Here is a 13,225-nt window from a genome sequence, read left to right on the forward strand (position 1 = left end):
CACTAGTCAACTGCCAGTTTTTGTTTTCTAGTATTACTAGGTTTATAATCCACACTTATATAAGTGAGTCGGAGATATTGCTGAGATACGGTTTTCATATCAATTTGAATGGCTTTTTTTCTTTTTTCATTCTAGAAGGATACCTGTGGGATTGGCTATTATAGAAGACCATTCTAGAAGGATACCTGTGGGATTGGCCATTCTAGAAGGCCATTCTAGAAGGATACTTGTGGGATTGGCCATTCTAGAAGGCCATTTAATCACCTCTGGGTTTTTTATTTTTTCTTAAACAAACCAAAAACCACTGAAAATTTTGAAAAAAAATTTTTTTTTCTTAGTTTTTGTTATAAAAATATACAGACGCAACGGATCAAATTCAAAATCCTAACACTGACGTACAAAGCCGTCCACCATACTGCCCCAAATTACATCACTGACCTAATATCCAAGTACCGCCCAGCACGCACACTCCGCTCCTCACAAGACCTCCTTCTCTCTAGTTCCCTGGTCTCCTCCTCCCATGCCCTCCTCCAGGACTTCTCCAGGGTATCACCCATCCTCTGGAACTCCCTGCCCCAACCCATCAAATTATCACCTACTCTCCTCTCCTTTAGGCGCACCCTGAAAACCCATCTCTTCAGGGAAGCCTACCCCACCCCCTGCTAACCTGCCGACCTCCTCCACTCTTCCTACCACTCCATCCCCCTCAGCTATTTCCTCCTGTGCCACCATCCCCTCCCTCCTAGATTGTAAGCTCGAAAGAGCAGGGCCCTCGATCCCCTCATGTTTTGCATTGTATTGTTATTGTTCTGTCACATGTTCTGTCCCCCTTTGTAATGTACAGCGCTGAGTGAACTATTGGCGCTTTATAAATACTGTATAATAATAATAATAATATGCAGTAAAGCATGCTTGTTATACTCACTGTGGAACCTAAGGGGTTAGTCCTCTGCATTGTGTAAAAATTCTGTTTGATCCTGACTTCTCTGATCCTCCCCTTCTTCCAGTAGCCCCCTTCTATCTCCTGATAAGACATATCATGTGGAGTCACTCTGTGCATGCTCAGTTTGATGGATATTGCTAGAGAGGTTTTTTTTTGTCTTGGGAGAGTGCATGTGATCAGCACATCTCTACTACTTCTAGTATTACTACTACTACTACTACTAATAATAATAATAAAAATAATATTTCTATAGTTTTGTTTTCTCCCTAGAGACTCAATAATATATAAAATATTAACAACAATACTACTACTACTAATAATAATAATAATAATATTTCTATAGTTTTTTTTCTCCCTATAGACTCAATAATATATAAAATATTAACAATACTACTACTAGTAATAATAATAATAATAATACTATTTCTATAGTTTTTTCCTCCCTATAGACTCAATAATATATAAAATATTAACAACAATACTACTACTACTACTAATACTGATAATAACAATAGTAGTAATAATAATAATATTTCTATCGTTTTTTCTCCCGAGAGACTTAATAATATATAAAATATTAACAACAATACTACTACTAGTAATAATAACAATAATAATATTTCTATAGTTTTTTTTCTCCCTATAGACTCAATAATATATACAAAATTAGCAACAATACTACTACTAGTAATAATAATAATAATAATAATATTTCTATTGTTTTTTGCTCCCTAGAGACTCAATAATATATAAAATAATAACAATAATAATGTTATAGCGTTTTTCTCCCTATGGGCTCAATGATATACTAAATAATAATAATAATAATGTTTCACATATATATAAAAAATTTGTTTTTATTTTTTTTTGGAATAAAGGATCAGTAAAGCGGTATGCAGAGTGGGGGTTGTCACATGACCCAGCTGAGCACAGATTGTGTGATAAGAAGCGGCGTGTATTCCACAAGGAAATCCCAGTGGAAGAGGATGTGTGTAGAAAGAAAAGGGCATCATAAACCAGTCTATTATACAGGAAAATATAAAAAAAAAGAATCCCGTCTCTTTGTCATGCTTTATTACTGATCCCATCCATTAGAGGCAATGGTGCGGGACCCGTGGTGGGAAAACCATGCGAAGCATGAACAGGAACCGATCAGGCGTTGCTCTGGCACAAGAATGTAAAAAGTGAATATATTTCCATAAAACCATAAAAACATTCTTATGGGAAAATAAACTGACAAATGCAAAAACAAAAGTTTCTTGAAATTCACTTACATCCATTATAACTTGTTTTTGAGGATTTCAAGCTGAATATTTTGTGACCTCAAATTTTACTAATTGTAGAGTTGAAAGGAAGGAAAAAAAGAACGGCACATTCCATACAAAATTTAAAATGAAAGTATAAATCCAAGCAATTCAGCAAGCAATTACTGTCGCTCTGTATTCATTATTACATCAGCAACAGTTTTTTTTTTCGTGGAAAATCAAGCCATGTAAGTACCTCAGTGTAACATGCTATCAGCCTCTTGTAGTCTTTGTACAGTAGAGCTAAGGGTAAGAGGTAGAAGCATCATGAGGAGCAAATCAATTCATGTGCTGACAAGGAGCACGCTGATAGGAGGAGAGAACAGAGTGCCGGAGAGATGAGCTCACTTGGCTGCTTCTCCTTTCACTGTCCAGAGGAATTGGGTTGAATGATGCTGGCTGTCTGACTGAGGACATCTAGCTTTGAAAAAGATGCACTGCAGCAGACAGCTCTGAATTGAAGACAGATATTACAGCCAAAGCCACTATCTTTTAACCTTTTCGCTGCCACTGGCATATGGCATACTTCAGTTGTGGCACATTTTTTGGTAAAAAGGGGGTTAAAAAAGGCAGTGAAGAGGCATCCTCACTGCTTGTTAGTAGCCTCTGGAGCATGAACCAAATGCAGATTGGGTTTCAGAGGCCATGGAGATTCAGACGCATGGCAAAATCTACCCAAAATCCAACAAGCTGACTGTCTGCTGTCAGGTGGAAGCAATCAGGTGGCTATAGAGCATGCTTTCACGCAGTCCTGGTATATTCACCCACGTGAACACCCCCACCACCACCACATTTCCCCCACATGAGCACCCCCCCACCACCACCACATTTCCCCCATGTGTGCACCCCCCACCACCACATTTCCCTGCCTGTAGGGGCTTTTAAAGCGTGACCTTTGGAAAATTCTGTTTACCGAAGTTCATTGTCATTTTACAGGCGTGCACAACTGTAAGGCTTGACATGTTTGGTATCCACTTACTCTCCACAACTTCATCTTTTACATAAAAAAAAATTGGGTAATATATTGCCCTAAAAATTAATTTTTACTGAAAATTTGTGTTTGATAAACCATTGCATTAATATTGTATAACTAAAAAGGTAAAGCTGGCACCATTTTATTATCCAGGGTCTCTGCTTTCAGAAAATATACACTGCTTGGGGGTTTAAACTCATTTTCAGACCTAAAATAACTTTTTTAACCACCCACTTTGGCAGCACTCCTGTCCGGCCATTTATCTACATGGGTCAGATGGAAGCACTGCTGAAGAGGGTTGACATTTCCAAACCATTACCATAGCACCATGGGAGCGCGTGGCACAGCGATCGGTGCCCGCTCTGTCCACAGATCGCTGTATAGGACCTCTGTGTGAGGTCCCGATCATGTGATCACTGATTGGCAATCAGTGATCACATAAATAGGCGTAAGCAAGATGTCACTTCTGACATCATTGCTTACTACGTGTGAAATCGGTGAATGATCACAGAGATCACATGGTACAAGGCTATTCACAACAGCCTTGTACCATGTGATAAGCTGTGACCAAGCACAGCTCTCACAGTATTTCTCAATGGCTGCAGGAATGCAGTCAGAGACAAGGAGAAATGATTGCTTTTACAGCTTTTATGGGTGTAAAAGCAATCAGTGTAAAAAAAAGAAAAAAAAATCTTCATCACCCCCCACAAGTAGTACAGTGTCACTATGGTGACAGTATGTTAAAAAAAAAAAAAAACATAAATAATAATATAAAAAATAAAATAAAAATGTAAACAAATTGTTTTAAAAAGTATAATTTTTGGTTATAAACAAATTTGTGTTATTTTTTTTTTTGGCCAAGATTTATGATGAAATACTTTATTTGCAAAATTTTATAAGAAAAACACTTTTTTTCAAAATTTTTGGACTTTTTAATTTACATAGCAAAAAAAAATAAAAAACCCAATGGTGAATAAATACCACCAAAATAAAGCTTTATCTGTCTCAAACAAATGCTAAAAAATTCATATGGCTACAGTGTTGCATGACCGCACAATTGTCATTCAAAGTGTGATAGCGCTGAAAGCTGAAAATTGGCCTGGACAGGAAGAGGGTGAAAGTGTCCGGACTGGAAGTGGTTAAATGAATCCAGCCACTTTGCACCATTTGTACCAAAAGGTATTACTCCACTTTAAATGGCTGTCTCTTCCCCGTCACAACACGCCATCTCTCTCGTCGGTTTGTCCCTCCGCTTCCTGGACAGCTTGGACTGCATGGAATTGTGAATACAAGTAATAAAATGCATGTAATATAAAAAAAAGGAATTCATGAACTGAATACTATCATTCAGGTAATACCCATTTACCAGAATACGCTATATTCGTCCTTCAATGGATGCACACAGCACAATGATGTCAGTCGGTGACTATCCTCTTTAAGAACAGCAACAAGCACAATACAACAGCCATCATGCACTCGAAATGTGAACATAATGAACACAGCAGGAGTAATAAAATACAAAAACAACTTCAGCTTTATTGAGATGCTTGAAATTATGCATTCACGTTTGCCTTTCCACACCAATAAATAATATATACATTACGCCTCATTTCACAAGTGAAACTCTTTGTGATGGTTGCTGTATATACAGACATTCAGATCAATAGTTTCCTGTTTACTCAATAGCAGACAATAAAAGTGCCCCAGTGACATTACACAGTTTAACCTTTTCTTTTGATGAGTTACTCGATCCAAGGCGCGAAAGCTAACCACTTCCATGCCAGAGGGACGGCAGCACTTCCGTGAGGGGTTTCAAAAGAATGCAGTTCATAGATAGGCCAATACATTTTTTTTCTACATTTTTAATAACTGTCAATTGAAAATGATAAACCTTTTTTTTTATCTTCACACAAAATAAATCTTTTTTTTTTATACTAAGAGGTGTCGAAAAAATTCACACCGTCTATTGAAGCGACAAGGAAAATCTTTCTGTGAGAGTGGGACAAAACTGAATGTTCTCAGGCTATATTCTCTGCGCTTCGAATGTGCGAATGCGGAAATAATGCTATATGGCCACTAGATGATGCTGGCTATCATAGGAAACAAATATTATTATTATTATGCAGGATTTATATAGCGCCAACAGTTTGCTCAGCGCTGTACATTATAATGGGAGACAGTACACGAGACAGTACAGTAATAATACGATTCAATACACGAGGGGTTTGAGGGCCCTGCTCCTTGGAGCTTACAATCTAGGAGGGAGGGATGGAGTGGTAGGAAGAGTGGAGGAGTTCAGTAATTAACTGAGGGCGGGGTAGGCTTCCCTGAAGAGATAGATTTTCAGAGTGCGCCTAAAGGTGAGGAGAGTAGGTGATAGTCTGATGGATTGGGGTAGGGAATTCCAGAGGATGGGGGAAGCCCTGGAGAAGTCCTGGAGACGGGCATGGGAGGAGGAGACCAGGGAACTAGACAGTAGGAGGTCTTGTGAGGAGCGGAGAGTACGTTTTGGGTGGTATTTGGATACCAGCTCGGTGATGTAGTTTGGGGTAGTATTATGAAATATGCTCCTCTATGACATCTAGTGATCCTAATGTGGTATTTTCTGCATTTTTTTTTGTTTCACTCTCCCAAAGAACTAACGATGAAATTTGGTTAATATTGGTAAAAACCCTACTTTTATTCCCATTTTCTTTTCTTTGGTTTTTAAATACAGTATAGACTGTTTGTAAAAGAGGAATATACAGGTGGTTCCCTGATACTCTGCTTCAGACATAAAGCTAAATAAATGAAAATTGGCAACATCTCAAAAGCAAGCCTGCAAATTCCCAACAGTCATAGACTTCAGATTCTTGTATAAGCCCAACCATGGGTGGTTCTCTTCAAGGACCTACCCTAGCCCTGTGTGTTTCCATAAAATCAGCAAACTACACAGATTAAGCTGAATAGTGACAACTCTTATTTTGTACCCTAGACCATACATGTTCCAACATTTCAGAGACACCTGGCCCAAGGAACCCACTACCCACCGTTCCCATAAATAAACTGTGGGCGTCACCCAATGTCCCTTAAGTAAAGGGTCTAAAATGATGCCATAGGTAAAAAAAATGATATTATTTACAAATGAAAGAGTAGCTTTTAAAACATTTATGTAATTTCAAAAATATGAAAACTATTTGCTTCTATATAAGTCACATTAAACAGCGAGCCCTATGAGAAAGTAGTAAGAAGAAAAATACATATTTCTAGAAGTCTAGCCAAGCTTTTCTTAACTTTTTAAACTAGAGGAACCTTTGGAACTATTTACAGGTCTCAGGGAAACCCTGCTAAAAGAAATTCATTGGGGGTCATTGGGAAAAATGCCCTTTATAATGGTGGTCAGTGGTAAGGAAGGTCAAGTAGTAACAGTTTAAGGGACTTCCAGTAGCTTCTGGAAGAACCCTAAAGTTCCAGACAACCCTAGTTGAGAATATCTGGTCCAACCCTATAATGTTTTAAACCATGGATCATAGTTTAAGGGACCTCCAGCAGCCCCTGGAGAAACCCAAGAGTTCCAGAAAACCCTAGCTGAGAATGACTATTCCAGCCCTATAATGTTTTAAACCAAAGATCATAGTTTAAGGGTCCTCCAGCAGCCCCTGGAGAAACCCAAGAGTTCCAGACAACCCTAGCTGAGAATGACTGGTCCAGCCCTAGAATGTTTTGAACTGTGGATCATAATTTAAGGGACCTCCAGCAGCCTCTAGAGAAACCCTAGAGTTCCAGACAACCCTAGCTGAGAATGACTGGTCCAGCTCTAGAATGTTTTATACCATGGATCATAGTTTAAGGGACCTCCAGCAGCCTCTAGAGAAACCCTAGAGTTCCAGACAACCCAACTGAGAATGACTGGTCCAGCCCTAGAATGTTTTAAACTGTGGATCATAATTTAAGGGACCTCCAGCAGCCCCTGGAGAAACCCAAGAGTTCCAGACAACCCTAGCTGAGAATGACTGGTCCAGCTCTAGAATGTTTTAAACTGTGGATCATAATTTAAGGGACCTCCAGCAGCCTCTAGAAAAACCCTAGAGTTCCAGACAACCCTAGCTGAGAATGACTGGTCCAGATCTAGAATGTTTTAAACTGTGGATCATAGTTTAAGGGATCTCCAGCAGCCTCTGGAGAAACCCTAGAGTGTCAGACAACCCTAGCTGAGACTGACTGGTCCAGCCCTAGAATGTTTTAAACTGTGGATCATATTTTAAGGGACCTCCAGCAGCCTCTGGAGAAACCCTAGAGTTCCAGACAACCCTTGCAGAGAATGACTGGTTCAGCTCTAGAATGTTTTAAACCATGGATCATAATTTAAGGGATCTTCAGCAGCCTCTGGAGAAACCCTAGAGTTCCAGACAACCCTTGCTGAGAATGACTGGTTCAGCCCTAGAATGTTTTAAACCATGGATTACGTTTAAGGGACCTCCAGCAGCCTCTGGAGGAACCCCAGATTTCTAGAGATCTCTAGTTGAGAATGACTGGTCTAGAATGTTTTAAACCTGGGATCCTGTAAGCAAAAGCAACCAGTCAGATTTTCTCTTCCATTCTGGAATCTGGGTGAATGCAGTGGGCAACATCAACAGCTCTGCTTTTGAACACTTTCACAGTCAATTTATTCACCCGACCATGGACTGCAGCCTCCTGGCTTCAGTCTACATCCTTTTGCTCTGCTAAAAAAAATCTACTATTGGCCATCACTGAAGGGAGCTATCAGTGGAAGGGCTTGACATTATGCTGAATTAATAGCCTGTCTCCTAGTGGTGGAAAATGGCAAGAGATGCATTGATCCCTTTAAGTGAGGAACAATTTTTTGTTGAGCAACCTTTAGAGACAATGCCTGCTAAGGAATGCGCACTGATACACCAGTAATCTTTTAAATTGGGTGTCGGCTTTTCACAGTTTAGTTGTCAGAGCAATGCTTTTCTGCAAGAGGTCATAAAAGGACTTCAGATTATGTTCCTGACTAGAGAAGACATTTGGTATATTTCTATGACCCGAGACTTCCTTTTCTTAATTTATTTCCGTACCAAGCTGAGAAAAGGGCCAAAGGCCACATAAGTGGTTTTCAGAAACATCTTTGTTGAATCCGCTTACTTGGACACACTCCATCGCTGCAGATATAGCCTAATCTTCACATCTAGAAGTCAAGGGCTTTCATAAATTGTACAATTCTCTGGGGATACTTGCAAAAAGTAAGTAATAGACAAATGTCCTTGATGTTTACCTATGAGTAAATTTCCACTAATGGAAGCCTCTAAAAAGAATATGAGCACTGTTGGCCGAGACATCAAACCGCAAAAATTGCTGATAGTGTGTTGAGGCTTCTATTTTTTTTAGGCTTCATGAAAAACTAAGGTGGAAGTACTGCCACTGGGAACATTAGTATATTACTTTTAGAGGCCCAATCCTCAACATCCTATCACATTTCGGTGCCAACAACAAACACAAATTTCAAAATTCTTACCCAAGATCCCTTCCTCATTTGTTACCTATCAAACCTTAACACCTAACCTGTCCCTCCTCTTAACCTAACTTGCCCCTTGAAATTAACCTTTAACACTAAACTTAACTTTTAACCTAAGCATTAAAACGACTCCCTATCAGTCTTTCTCAACCTTTTTACCACAAAGGAACCCCTAAAAAAATTTTAAGGTCTCAAGGAACCATTCCATCAGGAGGAGTCAATGGGGAAAATGTCCCTTACTTTGGTGGTCAGTAGAAAGAAGGCAACCAGGGGCGGACTGACCATTTGAAAACTCGGGCACTGCCGAGGGCCAGGGGTCAGTACGGGGCCCCATGAGATGTCCCTTTTACCTTTTTCATAGGCTTTTTTGAGTTTGGGCAAGGACACAGGGGCCCCATGATCCCCTATTGCCCGGGGGCCCCATGAGTTGTCAGTCCGCCCCTGAAGGCAACCCATACAGTGGTGGTCAGAAGGTGACTATGGGCAATAGTGCTGGCTTTGAAAGGAAGCATTGGCCCTGGAACTATGCAGGCACCACCGGATGGGAGGTCAGTCAGCCACAGCAAAAGGAATTCCTAGCAACCTCTGGAAGAACCCTAATCTAATGTAACCAGATCCTGACCAGATCCTAACACTTAGTCACAGGACTCATGCACATGGCATACAGTCTGTGTTTTGGACATATGTTCTACACAAGCACCCATGTACAGCCTCAACTTGTAAGTATTGTCTATGTATGAATGTATGCAGCAGCTGTGGGTCCCAGGGAAGTTTCTCAAGAGGTTCTGGATGCTGATGCATGCTTTTCTGTCCCTTTGTGGCTGTGTGCATGTATCCTTATCCCTCCTCCTATGTTACATGTGTCAAACACAAGGCCCGGGGGGCTAAAACCTGCCCACCAAGCCATTACATGTGGCTCGCACCTCTTCTGCAGCTGCGGCACCCCCTCATCACTGCCCCCACCTTGTTTCAGTAGTCAGATGTAGAGAGAGGGACAGAACTCCTCCACCAGATCCTGCGCCTCAGCACCCCATCATCTTTGCCTCCCCTGGTCTCAGCATTCACCAGACTCTGGTAATTGACTCCAACCCTCCTCTGGTCCTCCTCCAGGCTCTGCACTTTCTGCTTCCCAGCTCTGACCCCGGCGTCTTCCCGGCAGCAGCTCTGGTCTTACCAATAATATTGGTGTTGGAGGGCAACCATAATACTGATGCAACCAGCGATGAAACTGAGTTTGACACCCCTGTCCTATGGGCACATTTACATTAGCATTGAATTGGTCACATATGGGGTCAATATTGACGCCAACTCTCCTCTGGTCCTCCTCCAAACTCTGCAGTTTCTGCTCCTCAGCGCTGACCTCAGCTTCTTCCCGGCAGCAGCACAAGGTAAGGGGGAGTGCACTGTGATGTAAGGGAGGGTGGGGGACTCTTGACTTCTGATGGTGCGGGGACTCTTATAATCTGAAGTAAGAGGGGTAGGGTGCTCTGGACATCTAGTCTTACCAATACAATTGGTGTTGGAGGGCAACCATAATGCTGATGCAGCCAGCAATGAAACTGAGTTTGACACCCCTGTCCTATGGGTTCATTTACATCAGCACTGAATGGGTCACGTTTGGGGGCATAGTTCCTGAGTTGCGACAGGGGGTATATTTCTAAGCCACATCAGTTGTTGTTAGTGTATGCCACTAAGGAGTAGCAGCACAGTGATTAGCCCATCCCCCTGCTCTTTTTGCCCTTGTGCATGCAGTAGATTCTTATTGGTTTATTGTATACTGACCCTCCCCCACACAGTTTGCATGGCAGGGGGTTAGTAATAAAACACATTTAGATACTTCTGCACATTGAATAAAATATATTTTGCAATTTTTAATCAATATATAACTGCATTAATGCATGTATTTTTGTTTTCATCTATTTTAAACATGCTTCAACTATACACTTGTTTTCCTACCAGCAGCATTCTACTACAGTATAAAGCATCTACAGCTGGGGGGTCTCCAAACTTTTCAAACAAAGGGCCAGTTTATGGTCCTTCAGACCCAGCATCAGTGAGAATAAACATGGCCTCAGGGATGGTGGTCAGTAGGAGGAAGAGTAATGCCCCATCATTAGTATTAATGGGAAGAATAGTACCCCATCATTGGTATTAATGGGAGGAATAGTACCCCATCGTTGGTATTAATGGGAGGAATAGTTCCCCATCATTGGTATTAATGGGAGGAATAGTACCCCATCATTGGTATTAATGGGAGGAATAGTACCCCTTCACTGGTATTAATGGGAGGAACAGTACCCCATCATTGGTATTAATGGGAGGAAAAGTGTCCCATCATTGGTATTAATGAGAGGAATAGTGCCCCATCATTGGTATTAATGGGAGGAATGGTACCCCATCATTGATATTAATGGGAGAAAAAGCACCCCATCATTGATATTAATGGGAGGAATAGTACTCCATCATTGGTATTAATGGGAGGAATAGTGTCCCATCATTGGTATTAATGGGAGGAATAGCGCCCCATCATTGGTATTAATGGGAGGAATAGAACCCCATCATTGGTATTAATGGGAGGAATAGTGTCCCATCATTGGTATTAATGGGAGGAACAGTACCCCATCATTGGTATTAATGGGAGGAATAGTACCCCATCATTGGTATTAATGGGAGGAATAGTACCCCATCATTGGTATTAATGGGAGGAATAGTACCCCATCATTGGTATTAATGGGAGGAATAGCGCCCCATCATTGGTATTAATGGGAGGAATAGAACCCCATCATTGGTATTAATGGGATGAATAGTACCCCATCATTGGCATTAATGGGAGGAATAGTACCCCATCATTGGTATTAATGGGAGGAATAGTGCCCCATCATTGGTATTAATGGGAGGAATAGAATCCCATCATTGGTATTAATGGGAGGAATAGTGCCCCATCATTGGTATTAATGGGAGGAACAGTACCCCATCATTGGTATTAATGGGAGGAATAGTACCCCATCATTGGCATTAATGGGAGGAATAGTACCCCATCATTGGTATTAATGGCAGGAATAGTACCCCATAAGCCCTCATGCACACTTGACGTTTTGATAATGCTGGTAACGTTAGCTGGGTAAAGTCACGTTAAAAATTTGAGTTTTTCAGCTTTTTGGGGGTTTTTGCATTAGCATTTAGCAGCGTTTTCGCGCATTTTTGTTTTTTACCGTATTTTTTTTTTTTACCAAAAGAAAAACATATTTTTTGGTCAAAAAAATTCCAAAAGTTTACTACGTTTTACCACTTTTGTTTAGTGTTAGAGCGTTTTTACAGCTGAAAAATTCCTCTAGAAACCCACTAGTCCTGGGTTTTTTCCAGCCAAAAAACGTCCCTGCCAAAAAATGTTGATTTCAGTCTATGTGTGCATGGACACATAGGATAACATGCTGGGGGGTTTACTGGTTGTAGAAAAAAAAATGTCAAACGCAAAAACAACCGCTGTAAAAACGTCCCGTGTGCATGAGGACTAAGCGTTATCAGTGGAAGAAATAGTGCCCCATTGTTTGCGACATCCAGCCCTTGGGCCGCAGTTTGGAGACCCCTGATCCTACAGTACATGTTCCATCCAGAAAACTTTTCACTGCGTTATGCAGATGACCAAACTTTTTTAGAAAACCAAGACCTCTAGTGGCTCGAAAAGAGACAGCACAAACATATTTTTTTGCTCTTGGGCTATTTAAACATCGGAGCATTCCTGAGATTAAGCGGTGGTCCAAGAAACACGAATTATAATAAAATCTTTTTAATCCATGTTCCTAAACCACACAGATATTCAATAAAGCAAAGAAAAAAAAAAGCGTAGTAGCCTATGGCAATACATGAGAGGTCATCATTAGTCAACTGGTTTTAGAAAACTTAAAGAGTAAGTTCTTTAACTCTGAATATCCTGACCGTCCCTCCGGACCCCACTGCACATAGCAGACACGGGGGTCAATTCACTAAAGATTACTGATAATCTTGTGATAACATGGTCATGTGACTCATTTGCAGAAATGATCGCATGCGATTAAAAAAATGTCCAATTCACAAAATAAAAAGATTATGTGGTATTAAACGCAGAATGAAAAAATGTGCCGGTAAATATTGTAAAAAAACATGCGGTAAGCTGTTCAAGTCCAATTCACAAATGGAACAGAAAGTAGAAAAAGATGCAATATTTATCACCAGGGTTTTGCTAGTGGTATCACAGGCAGTATTTTTTCAGACACAGCATGGGGTTCTCCCCCAATCCATACCAGGCCCTTCATGTCTGGTATGGGTTTTAAGGGGAGCCCCATGCCAAAATGTTTTAAAAAATGACTTGGTCCCCCTCAAATCCATACTGGACCCTTAGGTCTGGTATGGCTTTGGAGGGGACACCGACATTTTTTTTTTTTTTTATAAACATTGCCATGGGGTCCCCCAAAAATTCTATACCAGAACTAAGGGCCCTTTTGTTTAAATTTTGGTGTAGGTTTTCCTTA

Source organism: Staurois parvus, unplaced genomic scaffold, assembly GCF_062004578.1.
Source record: "Staurois parvus isolate SC_StPar_1 unplaced genomic scaffold, SC_StPar_1.0 ptg000882l, whole genome shotgun sequence".
NCBI classification, from domain to species: Eukaryota; Metazoa; Chordata; class Amphibia; order Anura; family Ranidae; genus Staurois; species Staurois parvus.